Below are 25,386 nucleotides of genomic sequence, written 5' to 3'. Positions count from 1 at the left end.
AGCAGCTGTTGATCAGCACTTGCCTCTGTCTGAGCCTGGACAGCAGTAGTGCCTCCATTTCTCTCCAGGCCTCCACCCAGGCTGCTGATCAGCCCTTCCTTTTTTTTTTTTTTTTTTTTTTTTTTTCCCCACCTTTTTGTTCAAGCCCCATTGATAGGCCCAGAGATGCTGACTGACATAGAAACCAACCAATCATCACCAAATCTGGGTGAGGTATGAGAAGCCAATGGCTGCCTAGGAGGTGGAGCTTTTGACGCTGACTGGCATAGAAACTGACCAATCAGAACCAAATCTGGGTCAATTGTGTGGAGCCAATGGCTGCCTAGGAGTGGGGCTTTTTACACTGGCATAGAAACTGACCAATCAGAACCAAATTGGCCAGCAGAGGAGGGCAGTTTGGGGCAAGATCAGGCTGGCAGGGGAGGGCAGTTAGGAGTGATCAGACAGGCAGAGGCAGTTAGGGCAATCAGGCCAGCAGGGAAGGGTAGTTGGGAGCAAGATCAGGCCGGCAGGGGAGGGAAGTTGGGGGCCATCAGGCTGGCAGGGGAGAGAAGTTGGGGGCAAGATCAGGCCAGCAGGTGAGAGCAATTGGGAGTGAGATCAGGCCAGCAGGAGAGCAGTTAAGTGTTAATCAGGTCAGCAGGGGAGTAGTTAGGGGGCGATCAGTCTGGCAGGCAGAAGCAGTTATGGGCAATCAGGCAGGCAAGCAGTTAGGAGCCAGCAGTCCCAGATTGTGAGAGGGATGTCCAACTGCTAATTTAGGCCAGATCCCTGTGGGACATCCCCTGAGGGGTCCCATATTGGAGAGGGTGTAGGCTGGGCTGAGGGACATCTCCCTCTATGTAAAAATTTCATGCACCAGGCCTGTAGTGTTATCAAAAGAGAAAATGATGTTAGGCTCACTGCATCCCTGCTGGATGAACACCGAATCCCAGTAATAACCACCTCCTTCTTGTTGTAAGTGTTTACAAAATGTCTTCTTCATAATCTTTTTTAGGACCTCAACTGAAATCATCATTAAGCTTCTTGATTTCCATAATCCATTCCCATCTTGCCCTCTCTTCTTTTTGAAAATGAGGAATAGGAACCATGTCTTACTTGGTTTTAGTCTCCTCTTTGCTGTTACTATTCTGGAAAATAAAAAGTAGTTGCTTAATAAATGTTGAATGAATGAATGAAGGAAGGAATAGATGAAAAATAACTTACCCTTATCCAACAAAATCTTCTAGACAGCTTAAGTGAAATTATCAAAATAAACACGTAACATTGAGTAATGCATGCCAGCAAATAGGCTCTGTCCCATGGTCCTTTGGGCGGTGATGTAGAAAGTGCTCACTGCATGATAGGGATTCACAGAGGGGCAGAAACATGAGCTAGTCCTGACATCAGGAAAATGTTCTGCCTAGCCAATATGACAATCCCCAAGTTTTTAGGTCCTTTGAGTAAGACTTGACCCAGGCTGGGAGATATTTACACAGATGTGACTATATTGTTTGAAAAGCTTTTATTGTATTTCTTTGTTGTTAAAACAAAAAGGAAAGAAAGCTTTGTGTGTGTCACAATTTCTTCCCAGGTCTGACTACCTATGCAAGGGTCCAAGTTGAATCACTAGTCTTCAGGTGTGCAGGAAGAATATTTAACATTAAAACAAAGTGCATTAGAAAGTCATCTGCCTTTGAATATTCAACTGAGTTCCCTGGTGGCCAGTTCCATCTTAGTCTTCCCCCTCTTCAAACCTCCATCTGAGTTCTTTAAAGTTATTACACATGGATGGTGTTTACTTGTCATAAAGCAGAATCATGTTCCCTGGTGGCCAGTTCCATCTTAGTCTTCCCCCTCTTCAAACCTCCATCTGAGTTCTTTAAAGTTATTACACATGGATGGTGTTTACTTGTCATAAAGCAGAATCAAGTTAATCTTACTGAAGGTCAGGCTGAAGGTCCCCCAGTTTAATGAAGCAGCAATATTAAATTGGAATTAGTAAATTTGTATTGGAGAATCTGATAAGCAATGCCCAATCTAAGATGAGTAATGAATGCAAGGTTAACTAAGGCTACATTCTGTAATGATGCATTTTAACCAAGATGATTTGTTGACCTGGAGAAATCTTGGTCCATGTAAGAAAAAGAATGTGTACTCAAAATTAGCCTCTTACCTGGCAGGTGACCAACAGTAGGGGATCAAGCAAGGGTCCCACTTATTCTCTTTCTGGATTCCATACCTCTCTGTAGGACTGTTACAAAATCAGGGGGTCCCTGGTCTGTAGTTTGCTGGCACCAGCCCTATATTGTCAACCTCTTCCAACAGTCTTTTTGAATGTTTTCTGGCTGATACATGGCTCCCCCTTAGACACATTTTCTCTAGTCCTCTCAGATGGTCTGGTAGTTATTTAGTCTTTGTACTATGGATCAGAGGTGGGACAGTTGCTCTTCACATTCCACATTGCTGCTCTGTAACTGTGCTTCTGTTCTTCCAAAACACTCAGCTTGGAATCTCACTCATCCGATGGTACCAGCCCCTAGTTTCTGCTATCTACTGACCCCTTGCTCCTTGTCTTCAAAATCAATCCAATTATTATTCATGTGATTTCAATAACCAGGTCTTCTTTTCAATACCCTGGCCTTTCAGTTCCTTAATTTCTTTTCTCCGATAGCTTCAATCTCTGCTACTCACTTCTACGGTCATATCTTTAACCTTTTCATTATTAATAATTTCAACACTGCAAAAATTTTAATTTCAGACATCCTATTCTTTTACCACCTCTGTTATCTTCAGAGCTGGTTCACTTTGATAGCCCAAAACAAACAATACTTCTATACCACTAGGACTTTAATCCAACATTCCTATCACCCTCTCACTGTTCCATCCCCATGACACCCTCTATTCCTTCCCCACCCATTTTAAATTTCATAGTTGATCTTCATAACCATCCCCTTACATACAGAATTAATGCCTTGCCCCTCTCTCCCTTGTACTGGCTTAACTTAACCAAAATCTCAGTTAAATTTCAATGCTACCTATTAGGTAGCCTAACAGCATGGCCAGACAAACACCCAAACATGGCCAGAAAAAAACAGCCAAATACGCTGACTAATTTCACATAAAGTTCTCCTCCTAGTTCCATCCCTTTGTCATGTTCCCTGGTGGCCAGTTCCATCTTAGTCTTCCCCCTCTTCAAACCTCCAACACTTCCTCCCCCATCTTTGTGCTCAGAAGTCTCCCAACACCACATCCAGCTACCTGTGCCCAAATATTCTACCTTTGGGTCCCCTCCCCACTGACTACTCAAGGACATTGCCCCAACAATTGTCCCATTTTTTTCTCCAGTATCATCAATTGTTCCCTCTCTACTGGATAGTTTTCATTACTGTACAACATATCGTCATTTTCCAATGTGAAAACTCCCCTTGACTCTACTGCACCCCCATTTGTCTCTTCCCCTTTACAGCAAAACTTGAGAAAACAACTATCTATTCCCACCATTTGCACTTTCTCTTCTCCCATCCTCCCTTAAGTTCACTCCACTCTAGCCATCTCTACCACCACTCCACCCCAAGCTGCTCTCATCCAGTCACCAATGACATCACATTCTTAGGCTGCAATGGCAGTGCATGATCCTCACCTATTGATCAATTAGCACCTGTTCTGTGTTTGCCTGGAGAGTCCACAGTATACCATGCTTCTGAGAATTGAATGGGTGCCTGGTTTTATGAAATTAAATTTGTGGGATAGGAACAAACTCATCTATAGAAATGTCTTATAACTATTCACCCATCTGCCTTCTCTGAGTTAACAATGATTTATGACAGAGCAGTAGTAAGAACTGTTAATTGGATTCATTTTAGTACACTTAGATTTCTTGCCAAGGACTGGATTGTTGGGGGAAATTTTTAAGGAAAATGGAAATTTTTGTTTTCCAACTGAAAAAGCCCTTCCACTCATCTATTTCTCAATATTTAGAATCATAGAGTAGTGCTAGACTTAGACTATATCTTACAGAACAACTTGCCAAACCTAGAGAAGGCCCAGAAAGGCTAAATGACCTTCCCAAAGTCTCACAATTAATTAGCGACCAATTTGAAATAGAACCTGAGCTTCTCACATTTGTTCTTCTCTCACACTTGCTATTGATCCGCGTCCTTACAGGTCTTTCAATGTCCACATTTTCTAGTGATACTTTTTACTCCACGATTCAAGGAATCCTTTTATTCTCCTTGACTGTGCAGAGTCTCTAAGTCCAATGTCCTTTCCAGCGCCTTGGTGCTGATAACTTTTCTAACAGGGCTTTCAACATGTACATTCCGCACTGATCCATTTCACTCACCCCTGGGTAGTTGGGGATCTTTGGTTCCATCAAGGCACATACTCCAGGCATTAGGGCTCAATCTGATAGTGGCTTTGATTTGTTGCTTTGCCCCCAAGAGACATGTTTGGCAGAATCCCAGAGTATATTCCAGGCCCAAATACTTAAAGATATTCTCACTTGGGCAACATTTGAAAATGTAGTCCCATAGAGTGTTGGTCTGCGGACTGAAAGGTCCCAGCTTCGATTCCAGTCAAGGGCATGTACATTGGTTGTGGGCACATCCCCGGTGCGGGGTATGTAGGAGGCAGCTGGTTGATGTATCTCTCTCATCAATGTTTCTAGCTCTCTATCCTTCTCCCTTCCTCTCTGTGAAAAACCAATAAAAATATTTTTTTTAAAAAAAGAAAGAAAATGTAGTCCCAACATAAAATTCTCAACTGGCTGCTTGTTCAGCCATTGGTCAAATGCATTTGTAGTGTTCCTACTTGGGACTTCAGAAACTCTGAGCCCTGCCCAAGTTGTTTTTTAGCTGAGTAGTTATTGCATTTATATCTATAATCAGGAAAATGAAAGGAGAAATGAGGCCTTCCCCATTCTCAGCACACAAATGAAAGACACTTAAATGGAATACAATGGTTTCAAGAACAAAATAAAACTTGCTGGAAACTATTGCCATACCTTAAAAAGACTGTGTTGACTTAAAAAAAAAAAAAAAAAAGAGGTTCTTCAGCCCTGGCCAGTTTTTCTGAGTGGTTAGAGCATCAGCCCATGGACCGAAGGGTTGTGGGTTTAATTCCTGGTCAAGAGCACATACCTGGGTTGCAAATTCATTCCCTTGCTTTAGTAGGGGCACGTGTGGGAGGCAACTGACTGATTTGTCTCTCTCACATCTCTCTCTCTCTTTCTCTCTCTTCCCAATCCTCCCTTCCTTACACTGTCAAAAAATTAGTGGAAAAAGTATCCTCAGGTGAAGATTAACAAAACAAAACAAAACAAAAAAAGGTGGTTCTTCATAACATCTAGAATAATAACGAAGACTTCATTCTATGCCAAGTACTGTGTCACATTGTGTATATTACATTGTATACTCACAACTATACAGAATAGGTACTATTTTTTAGAATTTTTTAAAAATACATTTATATTTATTTTTATAGAGGAACAGAGAGGGAGGGATAGAAACATCAATTGATTGGCTGTCTCCTGCACGTCCCCTACTAGGGATCGAGCCTGCAACTTGGGCATGTGCCCTGACTGGGAATTGAACTGGGAACCTCTTGGTGCATGGGTTGATGTTCAACTACTGGGCCACAGCAGCTGGGTCAAAATAGGTACTATTATGGGTGAGAAAGCTGAGGCACAGAGAGACTAAATAGCTCCCAAGGTCACACAGCTAATACAATGGTGGGACAAGATTTGAACCAGGAGTATTCTGACTCTGGAGTCTTCACTCTTAACTATTGAATACCCTGCCTTTGTGGAAGCCACGAGTTAAAGCGCTGGCGTCTACCCTTGGCAGAGCCAGATGGAGACTTGGGGACAAACTGTTTCCTTCTAAAGAACCCTACAGGCAAAGCCATCCCTTCAGTGGAGCGGAGCTCCTTGAGCTATCTCTATTAAGGAGTGATTCTTAATAACATCCATTTTTCTGAATCTCCTCTTATAAATCCACTTTAAGATCTAATTTGGTCTCTCGTGGAGCACAGCCTACAAAGGGAGAATGCAGATCAATACGTGGGCCTTCTAGTGTTTTGCCCAGAGTCTGTGGGTTTTGGTTAACATGAGTCGGGGTGCTCCTCTGAGCTCACTCTCTGGATGCTGACAGATTAGATGCAGAGCTAAGAGCCAAAGGCCCATCTTAGTGAGTACCACCCTAGGGAGATCCAGGTGCTGATTGCTCCCTGAAACTGCAGACATCTTGGCATCGCAAACCTTTTCCTTTGAAGTTCCAGCTGTCCTATCTCCCTTATTAAGTTGTGGCCTTTCAATGGGAGTTACCAGTGGTTGAGATGTCTTGGTGTTCCCTACAGTGTCTACCTTTGCCCTGCCCACATCCCTAGGAAGTTTCTGTGTTCTTCAGCTGACTTCCAGCTGCCAGAATTGCACCTTTGCGCTTAGGGCTTCGCCCCAGAAATGCAGGAGGCACATTGCAGGCTGGAATAGCCTGACAATGAAGCTGCCCCCCTCCCAGTAGCCTTCAGCCAATGAGTCTTGGGAACAGGTGTCTGTAGACCTCAGCACTCCCCTCCCTCAGGTGGGATGATTCCAGGCCCTGTGTTGCACTGTTTCCCAAGGGGATTAGGCTCCAGTCACCCACACTGGTCTAGCTTCCTATCATGTCCTTCCCGACTGTTCCCCAATCCACATGTCCACTTCTCCGCTGCAGCATCCCTGCACACGAATCCCTGACTTAGGGCCGACTGTGGCGGGAACACAAAATAAGACAAAGTGAGGAAGGCAAGTGATGGTTACAGACTGTCCCTTGTGCCCAGCATCGTGCTAGGATTGTTATGGGTGTGAGTTATGTAATTCTGTCGCAGGACAGGGAGCTTCTTGAGGAGCAGTCTGAAGCACAGAAGGATGTACACCTGGCTCCTGGGCATGTAGCTGCTCAGCCCTCTGCTGCACTTGGACCACTCACTGTTCTCCTGGGCCTGATGGCCATCCTGCTTCCATCCTACCCTGTGGCCCTGGCCAGGGCTTCACATTCCAGAATAAAGACTCCAAAGTGTATGGAATCAACTTGTTGATGTTTCTAGAGCAACCTCTGATGAATTGTTACTTATTCTGTGGATAGATAAAAACATGTACCAACATAAGGAAGTGTTTGCAAAACACCTTTTCCTCCTGTGTTCTGTCTCTCTTCCTGGGGAGTGAGACAGTGCCCACGTTAAGGCAGGGAGTGGGCATGACTCATTCACAGCCTGTTGAGCAGGATGGTCCATAAAACTCTCCGCATACCAACTGATGACACAGACACGGAGACACAGAGGCGAGGGGAGAAAGCCAGCTGCGGTGTGAGGACGGCGCCCCACACCTGTGTGCCCATCTGCACTCCCGCAAATGCTCTGAGCCAGTGTGTGGGCAGAGGCTCCACAGCTCCACAGAGAAAGACAGCTCGGCGAGGCTTTGCTGTCCTCTCATATTTGACAAATAAGTGACCAGGTTTTTCCTTTTCTTAGCCTCACAGGAAAGTTATAGTTTGTTGTTGTTGTTGTTGTTGTTGTTGTTTTCGAAGATCTCTCTAGGGTCACACATGGAATATAAACTAAGCAACTTGTTTTTGTCCTAAAAAACTTTAGGGTCCAACAGCAGAATTTACCAGCCTGATTTTTCAATTGAATGAAAAGCCTTCACTGGCTCCATTGCCTCAGAGATACTACCCTGTTTCCCTGAAAATAAGACAGTGTGTTACATTGTTTTTTTCTCCCAAAGTTGCACTAGGTTTTATTTTCAGGGGATGTCTTATCTTTCCATGTGCTAGGTCTTATTTTCGGAGGATGTCTTATTTTCGGGGAAACATGGTAGTAAGTGCAACTTCCCTGGCCACCCAAGGACCAAACACGGTCGGTTCTGCCATTCTCACAGTGAGAATTCAGTCAGGGTCTAGCTTCCAGATGGGCCTCAAGTCCAAGAGTCAGATCAGTGTTGCTGAGGAGGGGTCTCCAGACAGATCCCCTAGGAAGGCCCTTCCTCTTGCTATGACCACATAGGTCCTCGCGAAGGAGTAGTTGTCCCAGAGCCCCCATTGATGAAACGCTGAGAAACGTGCTTAGGTGGCATTTGCTGTCTGCCAACTAGTGATGGCTCTGGGTCTTCCTATAAACTTCTTTTCCAGCAAGGCTTTTTTTGTGGTTTGGTATTGAAATAGACGCTTGCTAATTGGATAGATCTCTGTAGGGAGGATAAACCTGAGAACTTCTGTGGTGTTTTCATATTAGATATCTCTTCCCAGATCAGTTCTGCACTCTCCAGCTTTTCTAAAGCATAACTCACTGAATGGCGCCTTAAGCAGGCAACAGCCACATAACTAGTAATTAGTGTCTTGTCTGCTGATATCGGCAGCATTAGTTTTCCGCTGCTGACATCAGCAAGCCCATCATGTACTTAAAGCTATAGCTCCTCATAATGGTGATGAATATATCTGAACTATCCAATTCACAAGGAGATCTTTTTGGGAGAGAAAAAAAAACACACAACATAAAGCAAACCATGTTTAGGTAAAAGTATATAAAACAAATTAAAATAGGAAGTACAAGCCAGATTTCAGCACAAAAATGAATCTGTAATAGCCCACAGCCCTGGACAGTCTTTCCAGCTGTGGCACAGACATCTATCATAAATCCACCAACAAGTCTGCTCCTTTCTGATTAGGGGATGGCGTTGTTTGGTCAAGGTCATAGAGAACATCTGCTGTAATGACAGAAGTCAGAAGAGCAGCCTTTTCAGCCTCCCCATTTTTTATTCACCGATTGCTCATGAAAGAGCTGGTGATTTCCCCCCAAAATATGCTCTGATGAAAAATAAAACAAAATAAAATACGTGACTCTTATTCGGAAAGAAAAACTTACCATGTCAAGCTGATGTTTCTTTAAAAATTCAAAAATTAAAATTTCAGAACAATTCAAAAATGGAAATCTCTGAATAGTAGCTGTATTGCTTCTCAAAGGAATTGCACATAAATGTGACCAAAGTGCAGGATAGGACAGATAGAATGATTTTAAAGAAATTAAGTGTGAAGAAAAAAATAGCTATTTTGCTGATAAAACGATTTCATCCTTAGGAAATAATCAGATAAATCGTATTTTTCTTTGAAAAATGTATTTCATTGGTTATTTAACTTCTTCCATCTCCCCCAAAATACTGTCAAAGTGACACCTATTTTGTGCTGAGGTTTTGCACCAAATTGGTGATTGCTACACCTGCAAAGCCTTACCTATCAAACTGAGTTAGCCTGAACCAGACCACAATTGCACTAAACTTATCAACCTCCGGGAAACTCAGCTTGCCGCCACCAAAATACAAGAGCTAAGATTTAATAAAGGCATCCTAAACCGGTAACATTTTTCTTTCTCCACCATTTGAGACAGTGTTTGTTCATCATATAGAAATGGTAAATATGCATGTTAGAAACCCAGGAAACAAATATGTCAGCAAGCATTTTCTGCATCATTAAAAATTATTTTTAAACAGTTCCCCAGCTGTAAATTAAAGAAAGAAATTATGTGCCTAAGCTTTCATAAATGTCACAGACCCAACTCATAGAAATTAATAAACACAAATCAAGAACAATTTATCTTTTTTTTCCATTAAATAAAACAGTAATTCACCAAGTCCGAATTAGACTACAGACACTAACATGTTATTAAAGGGCACAGTGATACTGCATTATCAGAAATGTTAGTAACACATTAGATATGTTGCCTCAAATGAACAGGAATAAATTAGAAATAACATGTATATTTTATGACATATTGAGAGTTTTTCTTCCTTGTTTAACCCACCCCTCTTTTTTCAGAGTTTAACCCTTCCCCTGGGACAACAAATGTTGTCAGTCCATGTCACAGTCTCCTTCAGGACAATGCAGTGGCTATACTTGGGGCGATGGGATATTTATATATTTAGGCAAGATTGGGGAATAAAATGCTGATCCTTCACTAGCTTTTCTTGTTTGTTGACCTGCACAGCCATTTCAGATACCTGTTCACATCTTCTCAAAGGCCTGGACAAGGGGGCAGCTTACAGTGATGGTTTGTAATTACCTGGATCTCTGAGCTTCCATCTAGTGCCAGCTGGCCTGGAGGGGAATGAATTGCTGAGATGAGGCAGAGCAAAGATGAAGGTTCTTTTTTTCAAAATTTTTTTACATTTTTTCATTTTACTTTTTATAGATTTATATTTTAAAGACAGGAAAGGAGAGAGAAATGAGAGGGAGAGGGAGAGGAAGAGAGACAGAGAGAGGGAGAGGGAGAAGGAGAGGGAGAGGAAACAAGAGAGGGAGAGGGAGAGGGAGAGGGAGAGGGAGAGGGAGGGAGGGAGGGAGGGAGGGAGAGAGAGAGAGAGAGAGAGAGAGAGAGAGAGAGAGAGAGAGAGAGAGAGAGAGGTGTGAGAGAAACATCGATTGGCTGCCTCCTGCAGAAGCCCTGAGTGGACCAGGGAGGGAACCCACAACCCGGGAATGTGCTCCAACCAGGAATCGAACCTGCCATCCCTTGTTATACAGGATGACCCTCCAACCAGCTGAACCACACCGGCCAGGGTGAGATGAAGGCTCTTTATTAAAAAGTTGTCTTTTCAGATCATAGAATTTATGTTTGTTATACAACTTGGAAAATACAGAAATAGATTCAAGAGTAAAAAATCACTAATCATTGAACCTCTCAGAGGTAATCACTGTTAAATTTTGATATGTTTCTTCTGGCCTTTTAAAATACAAATATATATGACAAAATTTGAAGTATATCTTATACATTGCTTTTATTTGTGGGTGTGTTTCACCCTGCAAGTTATTCTTCAAACACATGCTACATAGTATTGTATTGTACATACTGTCGTCCACTGAGCCATCCCCGGGATGTAACATGACCATGAACAAGGTGGCTTTCTTCAGTGAAGGCTGAAGAGCCCATCCATTGCTGGCTTTCCACGGAGACTAGAAGGTGAGGTAATGAGACCCTGTGAAGAGGATCTGGCTGAGCAGCACTGCCCATGTGTGAAGACCTGGGAGGAAGGCAGTCTCTGATGGAAATGCCTGAGATAGGTGTGAGCCTAGCCTGTCCAGGAAGCAGATGGAGAGCAACAGAACTAGAGGAGTAAGAAATGAGTCAGTGAGATAGCATTGTCAGGCTGCATAGGTGACTGCAAGGAGTTTGGAATTTACTCTGAATACTAATAGAAGACCTTGGGGGAGGGGTGTCTTAAAAAAGGGACATGATTGGGATTGAATTAGTTTTAAGAAGTTCTCTCTGGCTGCTGTTGGCAGAATTGGCTGTAGGTGAACAAGAGTAGATGCTGCAAGACCAGTGGGAAGCCATTGCAGTCATTTGCATAAGAGACTGTGCTGGCTTGGGCTGTGTTGGGAGCTGTGAGGGCAGTAAGAACTGGTTGGATTAACGGTATATCTGAACATTTTTGGGGATCTAAAGAACAATATAAATGAACAAACAAGACAGACTCACAGGCACAGAGAACAGACTGATGGTTGCCAGAGGGGGAAGGGGGTTGGCGGATGGGTGAGAAAGGTGAAGGGATTAAGAAGTACAGATTGCCGAGACTGGTTTCGCTCAATGGATAGAGCGTCAGCTTGGGGACTGAGGGGTCACGGGTTCGATTCCAGTCAAGGGCATGTACCTTGGTTGCGGGCATATCCCCAGTAGGGGGTGTGCAAGAGGCAGCTGATCGATGACTCTCTCTCATTGATGTTTCTAACTCTCAATCTCTCTCCCTTCCTCTCTGTACAAAATCAATAAAAATATATTTTAAAAAAAGTACAAATTGGTGGTTACAAAATAGTCATAAGGCTGTAAAGTACAGAGCAGGGAATATCATCTGTAAATTTGTAATAACCACATAAGGTATCAGGTGGGTACTGGAAATATCGGGTGGGTGGGAACACTTTGTAAAGTATGTGATTGTCTAACCACTATGCTGAGCACCTAAAACTAATGCAGAATATTGGAATGTAAGCTGTAGTCAAAAACATTTTTTTAATTAAAAAATAGATAAAACCAACAACATTGAATGGTGAATTGGATGTAGGGTTAAGGGAAAGAGCAGCCGGCCCTACAACTCTTACCTAAGCAGTTGGTGATTAGAGTAGCCTTTACAGAGTCAGGAAGGCCCTGGAGAAGAAAAGGTGGTGTGTTGCTAGGGGAAGAAGGGAAGCCAAGGGATCTGCTTTGAACAAGTTAGGTTCAAGGTACTTATTTTATCTCCAGTGAAGATGTCAGCTAGGAGGATGAAGCTGGATATACCTTGGGAGGGCATCTGTGTGCAAGTGATATGTATCGTCACAGGAGAGAATGAGAGCATCAGGCTGGCCATCAACAATGCAGAGAGGAACTAAAGAGGGTGCAGGGCTGAACTCCAAGGAACTTTAACACTTACATATCAGAAAAATATGAAATAAGAATGAGGATGGATGACCATGGACCTAGGAGGAAAAACTAGGGGAAGCATAATATAGAGTCATAGAAGCCAAGAGAAGAAAGTGTTGCAAGAAGGAGAGAGAGATCCTCCATGTCAAAAGCTGCCAAGAGGCTAAAATGATAATTTTCCATTAAATTTGGCCATGAAATGGTGAAGATGATAGCCTGATGTCGCTGGTTGAGAGGAAAATATTAAGTGATGGAGTGGAAACAGTGAGTCTAGAAATAAGATTAAGAGAGTTCCTTTCTATTTATAATTCACTGTTTCTTTAATCTTAAATATTTAAGTCTATTCCAACATAATTTTTGTATTTGTTGAGAATGATTTTTGTCTTTTTTTCTGACAATGCTGATTACATTAATATATATTATGATGAAATATCTTTACTTAATGGGAAAACTCCACTTAATTATGATGTCTCCTTTATATAGATTGATGCATAGGTGTATGTTGAATTTAATTTGTCCTTATGTTAGTTAGGATTTTTTTTGTCTGTGTTCATAAATGAGATACAATTACTCTATGATTATCTTTTCTTATGCTATTCCTTTCTAGTTTTAATTTCAAAGTTATACTATCTGCATAAAATAAACTAGGAGCTTTTCTACTTTTCAGTTATCTAAAATAATTTATATAATACTAGAATTATCTGTTTAATTCCTATAAATCTATCTGAGTCCAGGCTCTTTGGAGATGAGGAGGTTAAGGAAGAGACAGATTATTTTTATATATATATATATATATATATATATATATATATATATATATATATATAATTTTTTAATCATTTTTTTTATTGTTTGAAGCATTACAAATAGTAGTACATATGTCTCCTTTATTACCCCTTGACCTTCCTCAGCCTCCCCTACCCACGTCCCCCACATATGCCTTCACCTACCCCTGCTCCCCCCTCCCAACCCCCCCCCCCGCCCCCGAGTCCTGCATCCACCGGTTATGCTTATATGCATGCATACAAGTCCTTCGGTTGATCTCTTATAGCCCCCCCCCCCCCCAACTTCCCTTGGCTTCCCACTATAGTTTGACAGTCTGTTCAATGCTGCAGGTTACCCAGGACCAAACCAGAGAGGGTCGGACCTGCATTGCCACCATCTGTCCATCATCCAGATATCATTGCTGACATGTACACATAAGGAACTATTTGACATTGAAACTGGGTTTCAGAACTGTTGGACATTGAAATTGGGGCTCAAACGTTGTTTTGTTATTGTATGTTTATTTCTAGTCTGCAGTTGCAAGATTTTTCAAAGAAAAGAAATGGAGACAAAGAATATTTTACTTGTAGATTCCATCGCTGTAATTGTTATAGGTTTATTGTTAGGTGTTTCCCCCGCCCCCCTTCTTCTTGAGTCAGTTTTAACGATGTCATTTCTTTCCTATCTGTTCTCAGATGATTTCTCCACCTTCCTACAGCAAAATACATTTCTGAGAGTCCCTATCCAATGGGCAAGCTTTGGGTAATGGTAAGCACTAGCAGAAGACTAGTGGGTAGGAGGAAGGGCGATGCTAGCCATGTCTCCTGTCCCCCCTCTGCCTCCAGCAGTGGCTGTTTCTTCCAAAGTTCCAGCTCCCACAAAACAGGGCCCAGGTCCCTCTCAGCCTCTGCCACAAATCCAGCTCCTACTGATGACCTTGGTTCTTACACTCCATTAATACCAACTCCCCAGTGGTCCCTCAGGCCCTAGAGGTGGTAATAGCTTCCTGATGGTATTAATCCCAGGGTTGCCTCACACCTGCTCTTTCACTTTGAAGTTCTCCTTTGTAGTGAATCTCCTGTATTAAATTCCTTTTATTGGACTACCTGGCGAGCTCTGTTGCTCTGTTTTCATGACTGGGCCATGACTGATGCAGGTAGTTTATCTTTTTCTGAAAATCATCTACTTCATTTGCATTTTCTAGTTTATTTGCATACATATGAAAAATTATTGGTACCATATTTAATTAGGATGTTTAGAATTTTTACCATATTATAGTTATTAACAAGTCTCCACCACCTGTTGTGTGTTGTGTATTAACCTGCTATGTCTTGTTCTATTCTTTGTTTTCAAATTTTTAGAATCTTTTTAGGTTATATATCTTGAAAGAAGTATAGAACTTAATTTTTTTTTTTAAATGGAAAGCTTCATGTTTTTTTTAAATTATTTTTTAAATATATTTTTATTGATTTTTTACAGAGAGGAAGGGAGAGAGATAGAGAGCTAGAAACGTCGATGAGAGAGGAACATCGACCAGCTGCCTCTTGCACACCCCCTACCAGGGATGTGCCCACAACCAAAGTACATGCCTCTGACCGGAATCGAACCTGGGACCTTTCAGTCCGCAGACCGACGCTCTACCACTGAGCCAAACCGGTTTCGGCTAGAACTTAATTTTTTTAAAATATACTATAATGAATGAAATAAAGGAAACCACTTCTATTTTCAGGTAGCATGATTGTATGTCTAGAAAATATGATTGTATGTCTAGAAAAAACAACAGTAATAACAAAAAAAGCCTCTTTGAACTCGTGAGTTCAGCAAGGTGGCAGGACATAAGGTCAACATGCCCAAATCAGTTGCATTTCTGAATACTAGTAGCAAACAAGTAGAAACCTAGATTTAAACAATGCAGTAGTACCATTTACAATTTTCCCAAAGAATATTAAATATTCTCTAACAATTGTATAGAATCTGTATGATGAAAATTACAATATGCTGATAAAAGAAATCAATGATGATATGACTAAATAAAGAGACATACTGTGTTCATGGATTGGAAGACTCAACATAATAAAGATGTCACTTTTCCCAAATTTATATACAAGTTTAATATGATTCCTATGGAAAGACTAGCAGCAAGGTTTTTTGTAGACATAGTTAAAATTATTATCAAATTTATATGAAATGTCTGAAAAATTAGAATAGCTAAAACAATTTTTTAAAAGAAGAATAAAATGCCCAGCAGGAGAGACTCAGTAATTGAGCATAGATCTATGAACCTGGACATTACAGTTCAATTTCTGGTCAGGCACATGCCCTGGCTGTGGGCTCAATCCCCAGGCCGGGATGTGCAGGAGGCAGCTGATCAATGATTCTGTCTTATCATTGATGTTTCTATCTCTCTCTCCTTGTTCCTTTCTCTCTCTGAGATAAATAAAAATATATTTAAAAATAAATAAATAAAGTAGGAAGAATAAGTCTACCTGATTTCTTATATAGCTACAGTCATCAAGACTGTGCAGTGTTGGTGGGGGAATAGACACAGAGATCAATTGAGTAGAATAGAGAACCCAGACAGAAACCCACACGAATGTGCTCAACTTATTTTGACGAAGGTGCAAAGGCCATTCAGGGAAGGGAGGATAGTCTTTTCAACAAATGAGCTGAACCAGTTGGACATCCAGTAAAAAAAAAAAATTTAAAAAAAAAATACCTGAACCTCAGACTAAAGTTAACTAAATTAGTTCAAAATAAATCACAGACTTAAGTGTAACGTGTAAGACTAGATAAGTTTAGAAAAAACTCACTAAAGAAAATCTTGGGGACCTAGAGGTAGGCAGAGTTCTTAAGCTTGATACCAAAAGCACAAATCCATAAAAGGAAAAACTGATAATTTGGGCTTCATCAAAATTTAAAATGTGTGCTCACAGAAAGACTCTCTTAAGGATGAAAAGACAAATTACAACTTGGGAGATAATATTTGCAAAACATATATCTGACAAATGACTTTTATCTAGAGAATATAACAAATTCTAAAAGTACAGTAGTAAATAAACAATCAAATCAGAAAGTGGGCTAAAGGCAAGAACAAACGCTTCACCAAAGAGAACATACACATGGCAAATAAGCCCATAAAATGATGTTCAACTTCCTTAGCCCTTAAGGAAATGTAACTTAAAATGAGATATCACTGCATACCTTTCAGAATGGCTAAAATTAAATACAATGACGACACCAGATGCTGGCAAGAGTCAGAGAAACTGGATCACTCACACATTGCTAGTAGGATATTCAATGGAAAGTAGTTTGGCAGTTTCTTTTAAAAATTAAACATGTACTTATATGATTCAGCAACTGCACTCCTGGGAATTTACTACAGAGAAACGAAAATTTATGTTCATGCAGAAACTTGTACAGGATTGTTCATAACAGCTTTATTCATAATAACCCAAAACTGGAAACTACCCAGTTATCCTTCAATGGGTGAATAGATCAACCCATTGTGGTCTATCCATGCCAAGGAAGAGTACTCAGCAATAAAATGAACAAAATATTGATAAATGCAACAACCTGGGTGAAATATAAGGGAATAATGATGGATTTTTTTTTAAAGGGTTACAGACTGAATGATTTCATTTATATAACTCTCTTGGAATAACAAAATTATAGAGATAGAGGAAAGATTCCTGGTTGCCAGGGATTGAGGATGGATGATTGTGGTGGTAGTGACAGGAAGCTCTTCATGTGCAAGCAATTTGTTCAGGAATCTTCTACACTTTGCAATTAAAAAGAGCAAGCAAAGGACAACCTAAAAACTCTTTGAGAATGTTGTTACAACTGAAAAATACAGTTTTCATGGAAAATGCAGAAATTTGTGTTCTTGGAATTGAGCATGACATAGAAATATATTATTGATCAATGAGAATTACATTTAATTTCTTATCCATACAGCACATGGACAATGTAAAGTAATCCTTCAGGTTCAGTATGTTAAATACTGGATGACATCTGCGTCAATACATTAAAAAAAATCAACTCTTAAGTATATAGACATTTGGCTGTTCATCAACTAGAAGATTTCCTATAATGTTGGTTAGAAAATCATTCTGAAAACCAATCCATCTAAAATTTTAAAAGGCAAATTTTTTAGATTGCTAAATATTTTCCTTTTGACATACATGAGAGTACAATTCAGAACAAGCTCTATTCTAAAATAATGGTTCTCCATTTCGGAAGGAGATGGAAAAGACTTATCACTTCAGGTACTTTCCTGAGATATCAGTTTTCATAAACATCCATCTGTTTGGGTTTTCATTTCTCTTATCATCAAGGTTATGCAAACACAAGTCTCAATTTTTAAATACGAGTTTTTAAATCATAAATGCAAGATTACATCTCTTGAATGTTCTTAATGTATCTTTGATTAAAATAATACTAGTCTGTAAGAGGCAGATATAAAATGTGGATAATAAAATTTTGGGGTTAATTTTTAAAATTATAATAGATTAGTAAATTCTTTTAAGAAGTAAATTTTATTTCACAATTATTTATTGTGATTAGAGATAATATTTGAATGTCTTTACTATTGTCTTTATTTCTTTTTATAATTTTCCTTTTCCTGTTCTCTGCTGAATTGATAAATGCCTTTATTCCATTTTTAATTTTTCCAGTTGATTTTGACACTATAACGTATATTTCTCTTGAACATGCTGAGGGTCTTTCCATGATTTAGCCACTTATGGAACATCTGATATCATTATTATTATTGTTATTAGTACATAGAGTTTTAACTTTTCCTCTTTTTTAATCCAAAAAGTTAATTATTTCAGTCAATGGTTAATTAAAATATATTCACTTATTTTGTCAGCTTCTTTGCTTGTTATTTCTTTCATCTAATACCTTCCCATCCTGCCTAGTTCAAATTCTAATTCTTACTAGCTATGAGGTTTTAATCTTTCTGTACCTCAGTTTCCTCTCAGTAAAATGAAGTTAAAGTAAAATGTCTTTATTTTGTCGCTATTTGCAATGACAGTTTAGTCTCAGTACAAGAATCCAGGTAGATCAAAACTTATTTTCCTTTGCCTGTGTAAATAGTTATTTCATCTATCCATGCTGATGAAAAGACTGCTGTTAGCCCAGTGCCATTCTTTTACAGGTAACTTGTCTTTTAGAATTGTTCTATTTGTCCTTGATGTTTTAGTTTCCCTACAATGTGAATTTTTTTAAATTTTTTTTTTATGTTGCTTGGAATTTATTGTGAACTTTTAGTTTGAGGATATGTCTTCCATTCTGGAAATTTCTCAACCACATCAAATGTTGTTCTTCTGTCATTCTCCTTCGTCTGGTTTTCCTTGGGCCCCCTATAGATTTTATTGGAGCCCCTCCATCTATTATTCACGACTTTTAACTTCTCTTTCATAGTTTTCCTTTCTTTGTGCTGAGTTCTGTGAGTTGTTTCAGGTCTATTTCCAATTCTCTCTTTGGCTGATTTCTGTCTAGACTTTACCCCATCCATTGAGATTTTTAATGTCAAAGGATGCATGTTTCCAACATTTCTAACCAGTTCTTTTTTCATATCTACTCGTTCTTGAGGATGTTGAGTTTTAGTTGGCTCCTATAAATAATTACTCAATTTTGTAAATGTCCATAATCGTGCATTGAGGTAAGGCAGTTTCAGGACTCTGACCTGCTAAATTCTCGGGAAATTAAATGCTTTAAATCCATTCTTACTTAGTTCTAATTTTTGTAATTCAAATCTATTTTATGTAAAAAATAAATAAATAAATTAAAAAAATCTCCGATACAGTGACAAGGATTTTCAATATGCCTTATCTTTTGTTAGCTCCTGTTTCATCAAGCTCAGGGAATCAGCTGTGTATATGCATCCAGCATTCTCACACTGCACACAGATTCACAGGAAAATCATACTGAAAGGTAATAGGGAAAATGCAATCTGTTCTTTTACTTACCTCTTAATGCTCCTCAGGCAGTGCAGTAGGCGCAGGTTAATTTGCAGTAATTAGCAGCTCTATGGACTCAGAATAGTAGTGGCTGAGACAGGATTCTGACAACCTGTCTCCAACCTTCCTTCAGAAAGCACCTCAGACTCATTCTTGTAGGGCCTTAGAGTCAGAAGGAATGTGAAGAAACAGTTCCCCCACCAACTGAATGTTAGCACCAGAGCATTTACTCAATGGCCCCTTTCAGTCTGCAAAATACAGCCAGCTCTCCTGCCTCCGCTCTTTGTTTCCCACGGGTAATGGTTTTAAGCTAAGACATTTTATTACTTCTGTTTCATTAGGAGCTCAGACTGAATGTGTCCCTTTTATCTCAAAGGATCCCAAAGTCCTCAACAAGTAATGTGCTGAACGACAACCCCTCATTTGAAGACCAGCCCCCTCTGAAGTGCTGGACTGAGCTAAATGTTAAATCTACTATTGATTAACTAAACCTGCCATGGGGTTGGTTAGAGTCATGGAACAGGCAAGGAGGCCTCAGTTTTTAACGTTTTATACATGGTATTATTAGATATATATTGGCATTGGCATTTTCAATAAATTTTAATGCAGATATTATTTTAAAAATTTCCAAGAAAATGAATGTAGCTATCATATATGATATACATATGTTATACTTTTAACCTTATTACTATCATCTTGTATGGAGCTGTAACACAGTGTGTGCAGCTTGAAATGGGAGTGCCCTCTATGCATCCGTTCCTATGCATACGTTCCTGTATCCTCCCATTCAGTCCCTAGTACCAAGTGGGATAGGTTTCTCCCTGACTAGATTTATTTATGGGCAACTGTAGAATTTTAGAGTTGGGAGATGATATGACATTAACCTTCTGATATAGATAGATTAACACCAAATCACCAGTAAAGTCAAGATCAAACATGGAATTAGTATCAAGCCTGGGATTATGGTTTGTAACTTCTGATCTGATGTCCATGATGACAGAAGGGCAAATATGAATATTTGGTCCATTCAGAAACCATCTGAGATAGTCTTCATATTTTATAAAGAATCTATGAGTAGGATAAAAATTGTTACTTCTGATGTTACAAACTAAATCAACAATCTCGTCAATCCATTATGAGATACTTAAGAACTCTGTTTTGAAGGCTTTGAAAGACAAAGGAAGATGGCCTAAGGGGAAATCTGCAAATGGGCAGCTATTCCAGAGAGCCCCGGAAGGAAAAATGAATGAACGAATTTATGAATCAGAGTTCTTTGAACAGTTCTAGCATGGTGTGTATTTGTGGGTGTAAGGCCCTTTGACTTCATCGCAAAGCTTAGCACTGTAAATGATTGTAAACTTGCACTCTTTCCAGATACTCAACTTGGAGCAAACTCTTGTCACTGAAAGGAAGAGAAACCCACCAAACCATATTCAAAATCACACAGATTGTACAGCCCTAACCATCACAGGTAGCATGTTTTAGAAAGCTTACTGTGTATCAGGCAAATTCATTTAATTGCCCTAATAAACCATTGTGGTTGATCTTATAATCGATACTGCCTCCATTGGATAAACAAAGAAACTGAGATTTAGATGAGTTATGTAACTTGCCCCAGTTCATGTAGCCAGTAACAGCAGGGCTGGGATTTGTACCCAGGTTGTCTGACGCAGAATTTAGCTCCAAGTCACTATGCTCTATGAGATCCATTCTGTTAGAGAGAGGGATGAGAGTTTATGAAAGAAGATATTTCTATACCTCCAATGCCTGGAACTATGCCTGACCCCTAATGGTAATTAGTAAATATTTGTTGGATACAGAAATGAGTAAATTAACAAGAGTTAATTAAGCTCCTACCACATTTATAAGGCATGCATGACCCAAGAAAGCTTTTCAAACAAGTCTTTGTTCTTATCTTAGTATCCACCAAATTGCTTCCAAAGTGTCATAATATGAACTTCATAGGCACCCCCTGAGTAAATTGTTAGCTCTCTGCTGTTCTGTTTAGTTATAAACCGGTGGAGATACTATGTAGTGGGAATTATTTGTATCCCTGGAAAATAACCTATGGAATAAGTCGTTTTCAATCCTTGCTGTTCTTCAGTGCCTCTTAGTGAATTTACAAGAAGTACATTCTGGATGGGAGAACTGGTGGTTAAGCCTAGTGTCTGGAGTCAGCCTGGTCAGCTGTAGGACATTATTACAGTGATCTCTGCCTCAGTTTCCTCATTCAGAAAATGCTGTTGTTGTAAGAGGTGTGGTCAGTAAATGATAAGTAGTATTACATCAAAAATACCTCAGCAAACAGATATCGGGGGACCCTGGTGCTAGCCTCTGCTGCTTGTACAGGGGATAGACAAACAAGGTTGTCTGCTTTCATGGCCTCATGTTCTAGAAGAAGACTTGAGAGATAAATAAAATAAGATGCACTCTGATGGTGAAATGTGACTCCAAGAAGGGTAGGAGGATGTAGGACTCGGTGGGGGAGGAGTATTTCATACAGTTTGGCAGGAAGATCTCTTAGGGACCCACTGAGAGGAAGTAGGCTGGTCCCTGAACACTGGGAATAGAACACTTCAACAGAGGGAATTCCTGGCCTATTTAAAAAAAAAAAAAAAAAAAAAAAAAAAAGAGGCAAGGCTGCCAGGAAGCAGGTGAATTGAATGAGGAGTGGTAGGAGATGGAGGCAGTGAGGTGGAGGGAAGCCAGGGTCTATAGGGACTGCTGGCCTCAGGAAGGACTTAGACTTTGCCTTGAGTAGATGGGAACAGTTGGTAACCTGTGGGCAGGGGATGAACATGGCCTGATGTGTCTGAGGAGGAGCACAGTGGCTCCTGTGGGCATAGCCGACTGTAAAGGGGCAGTGGTGGAAGCAGGGAGACCAGTTAGAACACTTGCACTGGTCCAGATGAGGGATGATGAAGGTTTAGACCATGATGGTAGCAGGAGGCAAGGTAAGTGATGGTCAGATTCTGGATATATTTTAAAGGTAGAGCTGACATGATTTGCTTTGGGTTGAATTTTAAGTATGAGAGTAAGGATCACCTGAAGGTTTTTATACCAAAGTATTGGTAGACTCATTTTGCCATTTTTTTATGTTATGGGGACACTGGAAAGAAAGATTTTAGTCAGGGTTCTCCAAAGAAACAGACCAATAAAATGTGGATTGAGAGAGGGGTGAGTGGGTGGGAGGAGGCATGGCTCACGTGATTATGGAGGCTGCTAAATCCCAAGACTTGCAGGGTGAGTTGGCAAGCTGCAGACCCGGGGCAATAATGGTGTAGTTTCAGTCCCAAGGCCACAGGCTCAAGGCCCAAGAAGAACCAATGTGTTTCAGTTTGAGGGTAATGGAAGGAAAACTCTGGGGTCCCACTTTGAAGGCAGTCAGACAGGAGGAATCCTCTCTCACTTGCAGGTAGATCAGCCGTCTTATTCTGTTCAGGCCTTCAATTGATTAGATGAGGCCCGCCCACGTTTGGGAGAACAATCTGCTTTACTGTCTATTGACTTAAATGTTAATCTAATCCAAAAACAGCTTCAGAAAAACACCCAGAAGAATGCTTCACCAACTAGCTGAGCACCCCATGGCCCAATCAAATTAACACATAAAATTAGCCACCACAGAGGAGGAGCAGATTTGGAGAGGAAATCAAGAGTTTTGCTTTAGCCGAGACTGGTTTGGCTCAATGAATAGAGCGTCGGCTTGGGGACTGAAGGGTCCCAGGTTCAATTCCGGTCAAGGGCATGTACCTTGGTTGCGGGTATATCCCTAGTAGAGGGTGTGCAAGAGGCAGCTGATCGATGACTCTCTCTCATCGATGTTTCCTCTCTGTACAAAATCAATAAAAAAATATTAAAAAAAAAAAAGAGTTTTGCTTCAGACGTATTAGGTTGAAGATATCTACTAAAACTCAATGGAGAGATGTGGTGAAGGCATGGTATAGAGCAGGGTCCATGAGATATCTTTCCCTTGTACATGCTATGTGCATTTCTGATACGAAATTCCTTGTGTTGACATTCACTTTATTGACTCCGGCCTAATTATTAAGATTAAATTGCTAATTTACTGACTTATTTAGCTCTATCAGATAATTTATTCCTTACACATCATGGTTTCTCATCTTTCTGAGCCTTCCCCCTTCTGCTTCATTTTTTAGGATGCCCTCATCGGTCCACCCAGAAAATACATTTTAAAGATTCATGAGATGGTGTCACCTCCTCATTGAATCTTTCCCCAAATCATTTAACAATTTTCAGACTATGGGTACTCCTACTCTTCCTTCTATTCAGATTCTCCCTCATTTCCTTTCTTTTTTCTCTCTTTCTAGAAAATAGAAAGTTTTAAATTTATTTCTCTTTATTTTATATACATATACAATTAAAGCAATATGGAAAATAATACATGTTAGCAAAAAGCGCCTAAAATTACCTACAGTAATGATATTTAACTAGCTTTTTAGAGTTCGCCAGATTTACATATACAAAATTACATGATTTTATGAGTGTTTTTAAAATGCCATTTAGTCTGATTTTAAATATCAACAATAGCCCGACTGGCATGGCTCAGTGCTTGAGCATCTACCTATGAATTGGGAGGTCACTGGTTCAATTCCTGGTTGTGGGATTGATCCCCAGTGGGGGTTGTGCAGGAGGCAGTCCATCAATGATTATCACTCATCATTGATGTTTCTCTCTCTCCTTCTCCCTTTCTCTCTGAAATCAATTAAAAATATTAAAAAAATAATAAAGAATAAAAATAAATAAAAATCAACAATATATCATAAAGCTCTTCTAATGTCAATCAACATAGCCAACTATGACTCATTTTAACAGTTGCTCCTTTGGGTGAATGGATATAATGTCCTTTATTTATCCCATCCCCTAATAGTGGCTTCCTGGCTTTGGGCCCAATTGGGTCCAGGACAGAAATGGTGTCACAGGACTCGCCATTTCACAGCTCTATGTTTCTCTGGATTGGCTTTATGTTCAAACAGGCTTTGTCCATGTTTTATCAAAGCTGACCCCAGGCAGCTGCCAACTTATAGTCCTTAACATCATGATGTCTGGTTGAGGGTATGTTCCTTGTATGGTAGTACCAACAAAATTCCCAGAGAGAGCTTTAATTGGACCTACCCAAGTCACATACCCATCTTTCAGTCAATCACTGTGGTCAATTAGAAGGCAATCTGGGTTACCAATGTGCCCCTGGAGCCAGGAGAGAGGCTCGGTCTCTTCTCCCCTTGGCAAACCGTAAATTGGCTGAGAACATTTAGCCTGGAGGATTTTGAAAAGACAAAGATATTCTGTGACCAAGAGACATGGGTGTGGTAATTGAAAAGCCAAAAACAATAATACTTAAGGCATATTAACATAGTTTAAAAAAACAACAAACACTAGTGCTTTGGTATTTAATGATTTACAGATTAGTATAACATCAACCTATAAGATGTCTATGGTTTGAACTTCATTTTAACCAACAGACGCAGTTTCTACTTCAGGGATGGCTGACTCCCATCCTTTGCCAATCACCCTTCTTTTTGTCCTCTTTGCAGCATCTGTGAGTTACTCATCCATGGACTGAGATGAATTGGATCAATGAACTTCCACTGTCCTGGGCAGCCATTACTTCTTCTCTGTGCCAGGCCTGGTTCTTATGGAAGCTGAGGTATCACAAACTGTTTGTTTCTCCCATGCTGAAAATTTCCTTTAACAGAGAATTGGCAGGAGGGGATGCAGAAGAAATTAAGATCATGGCAGCCAAAGCCAAGACCTTTGGAGTCTCCTGGGCACTAATACACTGTTCCTAAAATTGTTGCATTTCAAATTAGATTGTTTTCTGGCCCCACCAAAAGCCTATGTATAACCAGAGGCATGACTGGACCAAGGCATGTGGATGACCTGGGTAAGCTCACATTTGGTGGCTCTTGAAGTCACTTTGTTTGGCATTTACTCAGAGAAGAAACTGAGGGCAGTGGAAGAGCTGAGGTCACTCTTAGCTCTCTCCCCTCTGCAGTCCCAGACTTTCCTACCCCACTCAGTAAGACAAAACTCTTGTGATATCAGGACACATTCTTCTTAGTGGGCAGATTGTCAACCATGGACCTCTGCATGACTCCAGGTTCTCATAACCACCCCCACTCCCCCACCTCTATATGGGCAGACAATCCTAGGGTCCCTCCTGAAAGGCATAGCACTCCACCGGGGTTCTAGAAAATACCATGTTCTCATCTCATCACATCCTTAACCTGCCCGACAC

At 40.3% G+C, this 25,386-nt stretch overlaps 1 long non-coding RNA gene across 1 annotated transcript in view; it reads left to right on the top strand.

The window, feature by feature from the left end:
• LOC311622851 overlaps positions 1–24,787 on the top strand; it is a 141,491-nt gene extending 116,704 nt beyond the window's left edge. Inside the window, exon 3 of the long non-coding RNA XR_014795039.1 lies at positions 24,683–24,787. This is a non-coding gene — a long non-coding RNA (uncharacterized lncRNA). The remainder of the gene's footprint in view (positions 1–24,682) is intronic.
• Positions 24,788–25,386: the final 599 nt, after the last annotated feature.

This window comes from Pipistrellus hanaki, assembly GCF_964339955.1.
Source record: "Pipistrellus hanaki genome assembly, chromosome: 5".
NCBI classification, from domain to species: Eukaryota; Metazoa; Chordata; class Mammalia; order Chiroptera; family Vespertilionidae; genus Pipistrellus; species Pipistrellus hanaki.
Note: the sequence above shows the minus strand (reverse complement) of the source record. Positions and strands in the feature narration are given on the sequence as shown.